Source organism: Pararge aegeria, chromosome 6 (genome assembly GCF_905163445.1).
Source record: "Pararge aegeria chromosome 6, ilParAegt1.1, whole genome shotgun sequence".
In the NCBI taxonomy this organism is placed as follows: Eukaryota; Metazoa; Arthropoda; class Insecta; order Lepidoptera; family Nymphalidae; genus Pararge; species Pararge aegeria.
Genome location: NC_053185.1, coordinates 20,419,565 through 20,436,538, shown reverse-complemented (window position 1 = coordinate 20,436,538; position 16,974 = coordinate 20,419,565).

The window sequence follows — 16,974 nt, the reverse complement described above, 5'->3', positions numbered from 1 at the left end:
TACTTATGTTATAAATATGAAAGTTTCTTTAAAGGAAAATTTAAATCACTTTCGTGCACATATAAATATAGATTGTGTAGGGGTTTCATGATTAACCCCAGAAATAATTCTTTGTAATTTTTCTAAATGGCAGATACACCCGTGCAGCTAATTTTACATGATGAGGTTTTAACCAAAATTATATTATCTGTCTAAATCTATCTGTTTCTGATGGAAGGCTGCGGTTTTGTCTGGTTACCAACCAACTGGCAAGTAGGACTGAGCTAGCCCAAGCGTGTTATTATAGGTTTCAAATAACTGCCACATACTGGATATTTCGCTACCAACGTAGTTTGCATCACACTAGGTGAGATTAAGTCAAGAGCTACTAAAAATAGATAGCTATTCAAAACAAGCAAGCCCTTTTTCGTATTAAAAGGAAACTTATTTTTCGGAGAGAGAGAGAGAGAAGAAGAGGTTGTATTCGAAAATATCGTTAATCCGTTCTTCTGTTGTTGCGAAAACAAGGGGTATTCGGGGTTAAATCAAAACATGTTAGCCGCTAAACATAAATACTAACATGGTTGCTAAAGTCATCATAGTAACATTAAACCATGTCAACAGTAATCTAAAAGAAGATTTGAAAAATTCTGTTTGCTAGATATACAAGTTATCGTTAAGTACACACATTTGTCGTACGTATAACGTATTCATAAATAAGTGAAAGCATTACGCTTGCGCTCAAAAGCAGCAGAATTATACATGGATCAAGATAGTGCTCTTCAATTTCCCTGTAAAAGTTTCCATAAATAAAATATTAACACATGAGAATAAGGAATAAAGATTGTTTGTCTGTGCAGATTTAAAAACTTTCTTGACCGTAGCAAACAGTAGTTATACCTACTCGAGAAGTGATACCACAGTCTATTCTTTTGGCTATTCTTACTCAACTACATCGTTAAAATTCATATGTGATAAAAATCAATTCCGCATAGACTCTAAGTAACTATTAAATACTGTGGTAATTTTCATTAGTGAATAGTCTGCAAGTCCTTATGCGAGCTTCGCTTTGAAATATAAACACATCTTATTCTATGTAGAGTAATTAAAATTAGTGTTAAGTGGTTCAGTGCTGATGTGGGAAAAGAGCAACTACTGAGTTACGTGTCGGCTTTTGCTCTGCAGAATGTGCCTTTAAAATTACTAGTAGAGTCACTTCAAAGTGATGCTTCCATGACATGATCGTCAACGGCGACACCTTGGTTGATTTGCTAAAGTGTAGGTCATAAAAAAGGTTTTATAGAAAAATGCTGTACAATAAAATAATATTTGTAATTTTTTTCTTACTGACATTTTATTTTTGGTTCAGAGTTCGTTTTTTAGTGTTGATAATATGTACTTTTAAAATATATTATAAAATAGTCCGTATGCTGTATGTAGACTGTAATGCGACATTTGTCTTTAAATAATTTAAACTGACCTTACAAATACAGCCAAGAGCCTCGCTTAGTCAAATACTACAAGTACTCGTATACACAAAGTGTATACAAGTACTTCTAAATAAAGGAAATGGAGGGATAAGAGGATTTGAATATTAGACTAACGACTACGCGAAACTTCTTAGCAATTCCGTTTAAGGAAAGAGAATTTTACATGTATTTTCATTGATAAAACCTTTGTAAGCACAAAACCTTAACAGTGGATGGGCTGATAGCTATTTTTGATTTACGATGAGATAAATTTAAAATGTAATTTATGTGCATACAAATACAACAAAATTTTAAAATAAAGTTGTCTGGAATATCAGAAGTAAAAATTAACTTGTAGGCCAATTTACTAGGCTACACAAAACTAGTAACTCATTCAAGGAAAATTTTATAAGATTATTTTATGACAAATTTCGGGATGAAATCTTTGAATTAGTTCAAAGTTTTTATAAAACATAAGTTTATAGAAAAATCCTATTTTAATATTAAGGATAACATGAATGATAAAAAAGCCTGGGTATAACTGCTCTAACTTCATAGCTAAATTTTAAATGGACTGTGAGATGGTTATAACAAAAAAAGCGGCTAAGTTTGTTGTTGGCTCTTCTTAGACCAGGATGCAAATCGAACTCTCATTAATGTAGTTTTAAGTTAACGAATGTAGTTATCACCAACACCTTCCAATAATCGTAATAATATATGTATGAACATTTATTAGTGCTTGTGATAAGTCTACATGAATAAAACCTTTTTGAATTAAAAATTTAAAGAATTTTGATGTTCAGGGGATGCTTAATCTAACCGCTCGAGTCATTGTAGTTTCAATATTGAGTTTTTTATGGTTCAGCTAAAAACTAAATCTTATGAACATTAGCTGATGCTGAACTTTGATGCAGTTGGAATCACGAATTTAGTTAGGGTTGAATACCTACTTATACTAGAATTATTACAGGCTGACAGTGAAGATACTGTCTGTGCGTAAATAAGCCGTATAATATACTGTCCCACTAATTTTAGCGGCGTGCGTATGTTAGAACTGATGGATCAATTACAATAATAAATAAGATGACAAGGAATGACAAGAAATATTAACCAGAATCCAGAATAGCTGCGGAACAGGAGTCTGTCACTAAAAAATTTGGAACCGAGCCACCTAATGCCAAAATACTGTAGTAACCTAGGGTTGTCAACTGGCATGGAAAAAAGCAATGTCTTAAAATATGTTATTTAAATACAGAATAGGGATTTCGCATGAGAATAACAAGTAGGTATATAGTCGTTGCGGTTATAAGATCTCTACTCTAAATCGATCTTACTGAAATTTGGCGCATAGCTTTGGTGATATTTGGTACCTATAAAGCCAACCTGAAGATGGGCAAACCATATATTAGAGGAAACACTCCTGATAACCAATCAGACGGGATTATGAAATAACCTGTGTTACCTAACTGATAAGTCAATGCTCACTAACTGTCGCGCGGAGATAATAGTGAGCCTGCAAACTGGACGTGGACTAGAGCACTGGCAAAGAAAACGTTCCCGCGGGATTTTTTTTAAAAAGGTGATGACCCTATTTAAACCCGGGTTCCTCGAACTCGCAGGGATTTTGGTAATGTGAAGACTTAATCCCCGGATTAGTGGAGGATTTATAAGTATTGAGGTAAGGAGTTGAGAGCAGGTGGACTGCTCTAAATGCTGACTAATGGCGGACTAAAAATGTTACAGGTATTCAATTTAATTTTTAGTACCTAAAAAACAAGTAACAGACACTGTAATACCAGCTATCACTATCAGCACATATTCTACTGCTGAGACCTCCTCTCTGATAGGCGAGAGAGATTAAGAGCATTGACCCACCACGCCATGCTGCTCCAATACGTGTTGGTAGTCTTTAGTGACTATCTTAACAGAAAGTTTGAATATAGTAGCAATGAACGGACCAAGCATGTGGGTCACCTGATGGAAAACAATCACCTGTAATCAGAGCAACAATTGTTTCATTCGTTCTGGGCATGCCAGGAACACGTCCTGCAACGTGTCTCAATCAACCTGAGGCGGAGCTATTGCGTGTAATTACAACTGCGACCACGCCGGAACCGGACCGGGACACAGCATTAAAAGTAAATAATAAACAAATAAATATGCTACGACAATACACATATCGAAATGTAGCCCCAAGCGTAGCTTGTGTTATGGGTACTAAAATGACTGATGAATATTTTTATGAATAATCCTTATCCCTATCCCTATTCCTACTAATATTATAAATGTCAATGTAAGTTTGTTTGTTACGCTTTCACGCAAAAACTTTTCAACCGATCCTCATGAAACTTTGTACACATATTCTTGGAAGTATTAGAAGTAATATGGGATACTTTTTATCCCGACATTAAGCTCGGTTCCTTTGGGAGAGGGGATGAGTGTTTGACGATCTTAAACCATAACTCCGACAAATTATAACCGATTTAAATAATTATTTTTGTACTATAGAGGTTATGTGTTTTATTTTGCTCAAACTGTGGTTGGAAATAGAGAACAGAACTCCTCGGCGGACAGCAGCAAACCCCTCATTTAAGGCTTAGCGATACTGAATGCTTTAAATTCTTTTAGATCTACAAATAAATTTAATGCCACATTAAAAAACTAAATCAAACGCAGACGAAGTCGCGGGCAACAGCTAGTATAATATACAAATAAACACCCGGAAATTGAAAAAATGTTCATGTTTATCACACAAACATTTACCAGTTGTGGGAATGGAATCCAAAGCTTAGGAAGCAGGGTCGCTGGCCACAGCGCCAAACGGCTGTCACCAAAAGCTCTACCACTACTAAAAGGTTTATATCAGTAACTAGTAACCGTGGGGTTGATTGTTTGACGTGCTTTTTGAGGCACGGGGTAATACAAATATATAAATGTTTTGAAAACCTCCCTTTAAAAAAAACAGCTACTTAGCGAGCGATGGAGAGAGCTATGTTCGGATATTTATGTGAAATAAAAAGTGAGGGGATCTGTAGAAGAACCAGAGTTATACTGACATCCAACTAGTTGCGAAGCGTCCGTCCGTATTTTACCGTCCTGCGTTTGTGGAATTCCAAGTAGTAACTGCGCTATATAACGGGCTATTTACATAAATGGTGCTTTTAATTGGCACCTGATAAAAATAATTCATTACAGATGTATAACAACACATGCGGTGGGTAGGAAACCGGTAGGTATCTCCGTTTCCCATTAACCAACGATCCGAGATAAAAATATCGCGCCGAAAGCTTTAGCAGTTGTCATCCAAAAATAAACGAATGTATACAAATTTATTTGTTCCATTATTTCTAGGAAAACAGGTTTTATTCTGTGTAGGTACCTACCTACATATCCCAGGCTGATAAGTTTAGCTGGCCGTATATAAATACTAAATAAAATGAAGTTTTGAAATTATTACGAATTTCTTTAGTCTATAGACACCGAACAATTACTTTCAACTCTCCAAAATTCGCTTTTTCTTTGACCAGGGGCGCGTTTGGTAATGTTAAGTTTACAAATGTAGATATCACCCTACCAAGGTAGGTACTTTATATGTTTATTTGCACATCTGAGATCACTTACAATGGAAAAATTTGGGTGTACTGGGGCCCATTTGAAAAAATGTCAATTTTTGTCTTTGAGTTTTACCTTGTTACATGAATTAATTATTAACCTAGTTATTAAAGATAATGACTTGAAATTATAATGCTGCGTTGCGTCTTGAAATACGGAAATATGTATGGCATAGCAATAGTTCTCGAAGCGCATTAGCAATGATACTGCATCAAGGCGCACCAGTTACTGTATTAAAAATCAAGATTAATGTTTCTAAAGTTTGATAAAACATTATTAAAACATAAAACATTACACGGATAAACCGTGATACAATAATCATATTATTATGTACCAACAATATTATAGTAAAAAATACCATAAAAATTAAAACCGCCATCTCTCGGAATGTCTTACTACTACGTACTACGCAAGCTCTCAGAGAAAACCATTTGGTGGTGAATAAATAAGCGAGCGTTCAAGCGAATGTGCGAGTGTTATTTAGTTCACGGTTTTAAAAGTAGATGGCAGTTAAAATGTTTTCTTTAGACTAATTTGCGAGACTTTGCTGATACAATTTCCTGTTTGGATAATCTTTCTTTTATCTGCCTGATCACGCGAATACATCCATGAAAGAGAAAAAATGTCTTGCTTAAAATTTTTAGGATTTCCAACAACATGTAAACAATTAGTATTTTAATAAACCTTAAGCCTAAAAAACCTAAATATTGTAAACTAATGATAAATTACTTTGGTTTTACTAAGAAAAACTACTATAAATGCTGAGCCTTCATCTTTATGAAAACCTTCGTTAACTTTTCTAACAATTATTATTTTCAGCAGCTTACCTACGGTGTGGATAAATTGTTTACAACATAAAAAGGAGCAACTGAGCCTTGACCGACATAGTGGTACCAGGTGCCGCGCGCCGGGCGCCTGGTGGCGACGTGTGAGGTGCAGAACTAGACTTCAAAGAAATTGTACAAACAAACTGTAATACTTGCGCGTTCCACGCGGTGATGGATGAAGTACATCTCATAGGTCGATTACTGCTATTGATCCATAAATAAGGAGTATAAACAAAAATGTACACGTGCTGTTGAAATTATGGTTCTTTATTATAAGCACATTCATTTACATTCAGTAGAAACATTAATTCCGTGAAGAGTTTACGAATTTCACCATCATATTATCAGGTTAGGTAACTAGGTAAAAACTTGTTGAAATTTGAAAATTCGTTAGCATTTAATTATTTCGCTGTATTGTTTGCTAACTTTATACAGTCACTAAAATTGCTTTGAATTTCTGAATTTTTTTGGTTAAAGTACCTAAAAACTTTTTTTTTTTCGTGTAACAGTACACGAGTTTATTCAACGAGTTTACGTGAACGGTGACGTAAACCCATTATTAAATAAAAAAGTCACATCAGAAACCAAGCGTCATCAGCCTAGTGCATCCATGCACATGCACCTCGATCAAGCATAGTACATCGATGTAGTATGCACCGGTCGCCATGGCAACGCGCCGCGGCCGACGACCCCGCGCGACGCGTCCCGCCCGCCCTGCACGCCGCCCTACGCCCGCCCTGCACATTTTATTTGTAAACAACTAAAATTAAACCTATTTATAACCTTTATACGTTTATAACTCTCGAGACACTGTCCTTTAGTGTATTTCCAGTTTAGTTTGCATAGTTCGTCCAACGAGTACGTCAATAAGTCAACCATATGGATCCCCCACGGTAGATTCGGGGGAGTATCAAAGTGTGTGTGCAGTCAAAAAGTGAAGTAGAAATGTGTATTGACAGAACACGATGGGAAGTGAATTAGTGCGTTATTTGTGATGGGGTTTATAATATGGGGTTGATATATAGTGTTCACAATGGAGTGGATTGAGATTAATTAGTTAAATGGAGGGTGCGATTGTGTTTGTGACTGCGTTTTGTGTCAGTGTGCGTAATGGAATGCGTGCTGGATTGGAACTGAGTAGGTGAGTCGACTTCATTTTACCTGTATCGTTCAATAAACTAAGCTTCATATTAAGATATTTTATACAACCGTCCGGTAAGTAGGTACTTTTACATCTTCACAAACTACTGAACTTCTACTAAACTATAATCATGAAAAGTTGGTCTTCATTTAAAGTTTCAATGATAAATAGAAAATGAGTTTAACTTTAAATTATACCCAATTTATAGTTCTGCTGGTTACTGAATGTTTGATTTATATATATTGCTATTTACCAGCGTCCTTATTTGTAGCCAAAACGAACATACAACGAATATCTGCAGCATCAAACATAGTAGGAACGAAAAAAGCAATTCCGTTAATGTCATCTACTCAGCATACTAAAATTTTAGTCTAATTTTCCCTCATTTATATAAGGTATATCAGGTGTCAAGAGGTAAGTAGGTAACTGCCTCGTCGGTTTAGTGGTTAAATTGTTCGACTGCAAATCACGAGGTTCTGGCTTTGATGCCTGGACCGGGCCAATGAATTTTATTGGGTTTATTCTATATATTATATAAAAAATTATTAATACTAGATCGGAGTTTTGAGTGCACCGGTGTCTGTGCACACAATTCAAAATTCAAAATTCAAAATTCATTTATTTCAAGTAGGCCTAATACAAGCACTTTTGAAACGTCAAGTCTGTCCGTGTGTAGTGACTCTACCACCGGTTCGGAAGGCAGATTCTACCGAGAAGAAGCCGGCAAGAAACTCAGCAGTTGCTCTTTTCCAACATCAAAAATTTACATTTTATATTTTAACATTAATTTTTCTATCTTGTGAGAGATGAAAGCGGAGCCGGATGCTTCCAAGCAACCTTGTCATTAAGAACTGTACACCATAATATCTCCCGCGTAGTAGGAAAATCTCTCTGGAGTTTAAATACCATAGACGAAATCGGTTTTAAACTGTTTTAAACTGTTAGGTTTCAAAATGATCCAGTATCTATCCTGTACCTATTGGAAATGGTGATCTCAAATCACCCAAATCATCAAAAAACCTTTTCGTTTATTAGCCGACAAATACTCAATTTCAATTCAATCCCGTATTTATTGCTTTCATGTAAAAATGGATGATTCCCGTATTTATTTCACACAATACTGTACACATATTTTCGCTAACACGTGCAGGTAAGGAGTTCAGCCTCCTAAGTTCGATCCCCGAAGCAGGCACGTCTAACTTTTCAAAAGCACTTACTTCAACGGTGAAGTAAAACATCGTGAGAAAACCCGCATTACACGTTCATAATATCTTCAAATACGCGTGAAGAGGAGTCTACGAATCAGCATTGGGCCAGTGTAGTGAACTATGGCTAAATCCTCTCACAATGTAGTTGGCCAGTAGATAATTGATAACATAATTAAGCATGTACGTAACACACCACTCAAATGAAAAAAAAAACAGTTAAGAGTTTAAATACAATTTGAACAAAATACTAACTCAAGACACAAACAGATCCTCTAGAACCTGAGATAACATAAATTTCATTGGCAAGTTTTAATACAATCACGTCATAGACACTATTGTAGTACTTCGGGCGCCAGCCCTGCCTGCTGCACTGATTTATTGCGCATAACCATTCCCATAACTGCTTTATGTATTTGTATCAATTCATTGATAACTGTTCTGCCAAAACTATTTCAGTAAAACTCTTACTGTATTTACGTTATTGTAAATCTACTGACGTGAAACGGAAGGCAAAAATCTTGCGTAAGTTACGAGTATATGAGGTTACGCCACAGAGTTTTCAGTAAAGAGGGTTATTAGAACGTGCATTATTTGTGTGGTTCTGCTGCTGGGACCAACATGATATCAGTCTTAGTCTGCAGATATGGTAACCTTAACCATATCTGCATCGGTCTATAAACTGGAGTAACTTCTAGAGGTCTTGAATATTTTTCCTACTTGTTAGCTCGTTCGATACGCGCTATAATGAGCCTGCGTATCTAGATGTATGGCTGAAGAAGCATTCGATATGACACTGTGCATTCATTCCATTTACGTATTTCATCAAAATCAATAGTTATAAAGATCTTTTACTGTCTAGCTTTTATTTATTTCAGAACTGACTGACTGAATTCGTGGACAGCGAGCTGGACATGGCCTAAGCCCACTCATTTCGTGGTGATGATGATGATGATACATGTTAATCATGCAGACAAAGAGATAGAATACAATGCTGAAAATCTTTATTTGAGGTTATCGTGCCCTACACACATTATTATTAATTTTGTTTCCATATTGGTTGACTTGTTTTTCCGATATTGGAGTGCGGTGGTGGCCCAGTGGGCTGGATTCGATTTCACTTTCGGGCCGAGTTCGATTCCCAGCACTTGTCTAAGTTAGGTGCGTTTAAGCAATCAAAATATCAGTTGCTTCAACGGTGAAGGAAAACATCGTGAAGAAACCTGCATTCCTGAGAGTTCTCCCTAATGTTCTCAAAAGTGCGTGGCACCCGCAAGGGTGGTGGACTACAGCCTTAACTCCTTCTCATTACGAGAGGAGACCCGTGTCCTTTAGCAAGTCGGTAATGGGTTGATCGGTTGACTTGACTCCTCTACCTAAATACAGTTAATTAATACCATACTTTTAATACAATGTGTAAGTTGGCAAGTACATGAGGTTTTCAATTTAATCTTTATAATTAATCGCAGCAGGAAAAAACATTCTGTTTCCCTAAAAATATTATTATTATTTTTTGTGTATAACTAAGTAGTTCAATCGCGAGTACGTTCGAAATGAAATTACTCAGCATGATTTATAGAGCGGGCCAGCTCACGCCAAGAGCGGCGGGGTTCGTGCACATGTGCCGCGACATTCGCGTGAGGCAAATTTGGAAATTTACAGTGTTTAGGGTTCCTTTACCGAAATGGCTTAGTAGTAGTAGAGCTTTTTGTAACAGAGCTCGCCCAGGGAAGTACTACCGCAATCCTTATTTCTGTTTCCAAGCAGCATTGCTGTGTTCCGGTCTGAAGGGCGTGGTTGTCGGTGTAGTTACAGGCGAATAAGTTTATCTCCTACGACTCATCATGCATGCTCTGTTTATAGGCGATGATTCTCCAGTTCCCACCAGTGTGTTCTGCCCACTGGTGGGAAGTGTTATTTCTGTGTGTAATTACTGTTATTATTACTGGATTACAAATTTACTAATACTTTTTTATCTGTAGGTGAAAAAGTAGCTATACTATAACAATTTAAAGAGGAAAATTTTAATTTTAAAATCGTTTTGTATTGAGTTACTACTTATGCTCAATCCAATAACTCCATAATAAGATTTCTATTTTCCTACTTCGGACCATAGGGCCATATTATAACACTATTCTCATAGGTCGAATATTAGACAGAATAACTATTTATATTGCCTTCTAAGGTACGGAACCATTGATTGGCGATTCTGACTCGAACTTCCCGGTTGTATTGGTCTGTTATGATTCAACTTGTATACCTTTTGTTTTAGTAATCACACGCAGAGTTGGACTAATAAAACCTGCCGAAGTTATTGTAATAATGCGGATTACTTATTACACATTTTAATGCGTGATAATGATTTTGAAGGCGATTTTTTTTGGATAGATTCTTATTTCTAGTTGAACTAGTAGAACGGTCACTAAAATTACACGGGTATTTTATTTCTTACTTTCAAGAATTTTACATTTGGTGGATATAGACTTTGTTTCGTCCGCCTACCTATTTTTTATAGAATAAAATTAATCCAACTCTACGAATAGTAAAATTAATAATATTAGCCCAATATTGTTAATTCTAGTCTGTAAATACTTATAATTTGCCGGCCGATTGGCGCAGTATGTAGCGATCCTGCTTTTTGATTCGAAGGCCGTGGGTTCGATTACCACAGCTGGAAAATAAATGTGATGAACATGAAAGTTTTTCAGGATCTGAGTGTTTATCTGTATAAGTATTTATGTATATAATTCATAAAAATATTCGTCAGTCATCTTAGTACCCATAACACAGGATACGCTTACTTTGGGGCAGGATGGCGATGTCTGTATTGTTGTAATATATTAATATTTATATTTAAAAATAAAAGAAAAAAATCTGAATACCGAAACCTATAATCGAAAATATCTAAATTAATGGGCGTGGTTTGTATTAAGTTCACGGGGTCAACTAGTAATAATAAAAAAAGCTTTAATATTTCTTTGATGATGGCACCCATACCTTCTAAGTTTATAGCGAACTGCTAGAAATGGTAGTACCTGCCTATCGCTCCGCGTAACATCGTGACGAGTCTCTTGTCACGAGCATGTTCTAACCCTTACGGTTGTCTTGAGTGGTTCCCGTAGGTGGGTCAAGTGTGTGGTCTGATGAGGCAACTCGCCGCGCTCGTCACGACGCAACAAGTGACCTATGGTGCATGGCAGTGACCCCGCCCTATTTATTTAGCGGAGCTCTAGTTAGTGACGTCACGTTATGTTTGCTTCTACCTCGTAGCTCAACGTTTACACTGAAATACTTTAGGTTTTAAATTCAATTCCCACCTATTGGACAAATAGTGTTAGTAGGTACTCATTGGTCATACGCTTGGATAGAGGTAAGATAGCAGTCAAGGGCTACCCGGTAGTGGAATAAAAAAAACTTTATTTCTTCTTTTTTAAAAATTGAACCTTCATAAATTATACACCAATCTTCTTACAAGCAAAAATAAAAAAGGCAAGGGAAGAAAAATTGGACGGAAAAAGTCACCAAAAAACCATTTAACATCTTTGTACGATATTTATTAGGTATAATCAATATCAAATTATCGAACTAACTGATTAGTAACCCATTTGGAGCCTCATCTCGATCGTATAAAACACTAGACATCTGACTGGTTGCGTACTTATATACATATATATCTTTATTAATAATTTTAGTTTTTTAATTCCTAAAGTTTTTGGCCACACGAGTGAGAGCACTCGTTTTTCTCACGTCCGAAGGTAGACTAGTAGAAAATGCTTTAGCATTAAGTCCAACTGTTGTTTTTTTTTGGCTGTGAAATAAAGTAAATAAAAAAATAAATAAATATACAGCAGCTCTTAAAATTTGAAACAAAAAGGATAAAAAAATATATTGATATTTTAAAACGAGGCCCTTATTTGCGATAATCGAAAATTTCTGGATACTATCCAGCTTAAACTACAAGAAAAACAATATTAACATAGCTTTGTTTTGGTAAGGACGATGGACAAAGTTATCAGAGATCATTACGAAGTGAGTCAAAGTGAGGCCTACTTGTAAGTCAGCGCAACTGGGTGCCCCTTATCGGGCCGCCCTTGGGCGACTTGGCGGCGACGCGGCTGCCGCGCTATCTGCCCATCAGCGGCACTCACTTGCATGCACGATCCGACACAAGCAGATACGCATCTCGTGAGCCTTACATGTTCAACAGTTTGGCGAGTGGAATCAAATGAACCGGGCAGTGCAAACTTTTTCTATTACACTAAATTAACCCTCGACTGCAATTTCACCAGGTGTTATGGAGTCTAAGATTAAACTCATAATATCTCTAATCGGTTTCTATAGTAGTCACGCTATAGTACCAAACAATTTTAATTTATTTTAATTATACACCGCCTGCAGTTTTCCACAACATGTTTTTTTATCATGCTTTCCCGTTAGTTAACTCTTGCCTGGCAGAGATCGCTACTAAGCGATAAGGCGGCCTTTTATTTTATTTTTTAAAGAATAAGACAAGGGCAGGTAAGAAGATACTTAAAAAAATGTTTTTTCTTTTGTATCCTGCTTTTGTCATTGTTTATCTAATCTTCTTTAATTTTGAAGAGAAGAGAAAAGAAATGAGTATGAGTCAAAACTATAAATCAACTGGCGGCCGAAGCCTTTGAATTTATATTCTTATGTTTTGTCTTTATTATTTTGTCTTCCATTCATTAAGCATTCTTCTCCTACCTAGATGGAAGAAGAACGAGAACCGGTGGTGTCCCCGCGGGATTATGAAAAACATATTTTGTTACGTTAAAAACAAAACCCAATTCTGCATAGAAATAGCATGCATCCTGGAAATAGTTGCCCGGGTTTTTTTTTAATTCGTCGCGTTTACGGATTTTACGGGGATGCAAATTTTAAACAAATGCGGACTCCGTTATTGGCTATTGCTAGTCTAGCATATTATTAGTCTATTAGGTCGAAAGCTATGGTGGCAAATTTATAATAGGTATAGTACCTATAACTACTAGTCGTTGTTTTTACACGTTTATCATGAAACTAGAAATCTACAAATCTCGTGGGAACCATTTATTTCCCGGGATAAAAAGCCTATAATACTGTTAGTAGCTATATGTCAAGAAATGTCAAGAAATGAAGCCGATTGGTTGCTTAGTTAGGGCGTACAGTAAGGACAAAGAAAATAAACTTCAGCATTTATAATGTTAGTATAGATTAAGTATATTGTCACTTGGCCAGCTTAGACTAATGCCGAAACCAATGATGATGTTCATTATTCCAACTTCGGGCCATGACGTGGCACGACACAGCCCAACTCATCACCGCGTCAGAGTTCGTCGAAACTTTCCGAACTTATGAAACAATTTATAGGTACTGAATATCCCTTTTAAGGAGATGGTGAACGATAATTAAATAAAAATAAATATTTTAAACTGTAGGTATCTTTACAAACAAGGGCCTGACTTGAATGTGTGAATAATAAGAGTGCGTCAGCAGACAGGAACTTCAGGGTCTCACGGTCCACTTTAATCATTTCCAATTTATTGGCATCAGCCGTATTGGGATGATCAATACTTTTTCTTTGTTCAACTACCTGAGGCCGACTGACTCAAAACTCGTAGTTATTGCATACATGGTAAGTAAATGATATTGACCATAATAACAGTTTACGAATGTAGTAATCACCATAAATTCGCTACAATATAAAAATTTGTATTTGCAAATCAAAAGTGCCTTCTATGCCAGGCCTATTTTAGTAAAGAAAGTAGTAGAAAGTTTTGATCTTATTATTAACTGCTGCACAGGTCTCTCCGAATTTGCCCATCATCACAAGGTTGAGCAGCCGGGTTGGTAATCGCAGAAGATACTTAGTAGAAGAACAGAGCGCTGCTGCCCGTTTTTGGTTACATTCCCTTGGTTGCCTCTTACCACACCCGCGGGAAAAGGAAGGGTAGTGACAACTGTATTCGGATCTGCGATACCACACGGCAAAATTGTTTTTAACTGTTTCTTAACTATTAACGTTGTTGTATTAGAACTAACTAAATGATCATAAATGGAATCGTATCCAAAATCGCAGCAATATTTTTTTTAATAAAAATAAATCCAACATCTGTTAGATTGCGACGCTACAAATAAAACCATAACAACACTTATAACATACTTAAAAACCCTCATCATCATCATCATATCAACCCATTACCGACCCATTACAGAACACGGGTCTCCTCCCACAATGGGAAGGGATTAAGGCCGTAGTCTACCACGCTGGCCCAGTGCAGATTTTTGGATTCCACTCATTTTTGAGAACGTTATATAGAACTTTCAGGCATGCAGGTTTCCTCAAGATGTTTTCCTCCACCATTGAAGCAATTGATATTTTAATTGTTTTAAACGCACATAATTTAGAAAAGTTAGAGATGCGTGCTGGAATTCAAACTCGGCCACCCGAAAGTTAAAACGGGCCCAATGCATTATCACCGCTACACGCAATTAAGCTTATTGGCAATAGCTTAATAACAAACAAGACAGAAAAAAAACACGTATAGTAAGAAAATATATTTTGTCCTTTTACTTAAAATTAAAGCTACGAGTTTCAAAAAAGCATGCTTACCCCTAGAACAATGAAGGGTATTGGCACGAATACAGCAACACAGATTTCGAAAAAAACATTTTTAATGCGAACATAACTTTTTTTGGGATAACTATTTTAATTTTAATTAAAATTAAAGCTACGAATTTCAAAAACAAGAAGACAAATAAACAATCAAACAACCAGTCCAGTAACACCTTAGAAACTTTATTTTGATGTGTTACTTATAGTCGCTTAGTAATAATTATAGGCTTTTAGAATAAGCCATATATTATAAGTTTTTATGTAATTTTTTAATAATACAATTTTTCTTTTAGTTTACTTTTTATAATACTCACTTCTCCAAGATTTCATTCGGGAGTTTATTCAAATTCAAATTTAAAAATGTTTTATTCATGTAGACCATTATCACATGCACTTATGAAGCGTTCAAACATACGAGTATATCTTGTTAACGTGATGGTGATACCGGAATTCGTTAATTTAAAACTAAAGCTAGGAGCCCCCAACAAACCTAGCCAGGGTTTTTTTTGCTAGCACCATCTCACAGTCTAGTTAAAATTTAGCTATGATGAGAAAAATTTGAGTTATTATAAAATTGTATACAATTTCTTTAGACGAATTACCACTTTTATGTAGCCTAGCCTTCACTGAAGGCAACGAGGATATTTATGGACAAAAGCAAAAAGCAGCCGAAATAGCTGACTAAGTGGCCAGTTCATAATGAATAAGCGACCGCCGCCGTCGCACATCGATCCGTGGCTCGGTAAGAGGTACTTTCCTATTTTTAAAAGCTCCGGTTTGCGAAGCCTCAATGCTATAATATAACTTTTTAACAACGGCGCGGCTGCTCTTGATTTGCTGAATATTTTTGTAGCTAAAGTTTTGTAAGTGGGTACTACTGACGTTCATTTCCCATAGCGCTACAGTAAGCGTTGTGGTAGCTTCCGGGTTCGAGCCTCAGCATGGGGAATTAAGGTTCGTCCGTGGCTAGCTACCATGTCGTGTCAAAACAGATTAGTGGGTTAGATGCTTGACCAATGTACAAAATTCGTAATAGTTGCAAGTTAGCCCATGGCAGCAATATTACCTGGTGGTGTCTGAGATGGTAGCGGGCTCATCAGTTATGGATAGGCAGTTGTTGACAACCTATCAATTTCCAGTGGCAGCTTACTAGCCCTGGCCGAAGCCTGCCATAAGAGCAAGCAGGAGATGCACAATGCATAATTTCCGACTACCCGGAAATCAACATAAGAACTTCCGCATGATCCATATTCAGGCATACTAACTACTAGACCACGAAGAGTTAGTAGGTCATAATATAACTTAAAACGTTAACTTTCTCAAGCTGGGTTTAGCCTTTTCAATCAGTGTACATCCCACGGGAACAAATTCGTGGTCAACAAATAGATGCACAATAATATAGCCAGTCAGCCGGTCGTTATCAGTACTCGCCGTGTGCCAGCATACGAGTATGCGTGTCTGCAGACGTGACTGCGTGCACAGTGATGCGATAACACACCAGCGGTAGGTACTTTTCATACACAATACGTGTCTCTTTAAATTCTTGCTTCATTGTCACCGCGCTCAAATAGTATCAAAAACGTCCCACAACTGGGCATCACCTCGCTGCTCTAATTGTACCGGCTTTATTTCCGATACCACCAATTCCTTTATTCAAGGATTTCTGGATAGAATTCAGATTTATTATAATGGCTATCTTTAGTACCCACATCACGCAGCTACGCTTACTTTGGGGCTAGATGGCGATGTGTGTATTGTCATAGTATATTTATTTATTGTTTAAAAACAATGATAATAAATATTTAGGAGATTGTTATACGGGTTAATAGCGCAAGGCAATATATATCTGCGTTGTGGTTTTGAAATTCATTCCAGGAAAAGGACGCAGTAAGTTACGTTCGCAGTACTCTTTTATTCCGAAGGTAACATTGGAACTCACCAATACCTACATATTTTAATATTATTTTAATAACACTATTATATAATATCATAACACTTTATTACCACTTTACCACTTTATTGTTATTCTATAAGTTAGCTCAATGTTTATTACATTTTGTATTTGCCATATGGGTATTTGGTCTGAAATAGCCTAACAATAAGATAGAATAACAAAACGTTATGA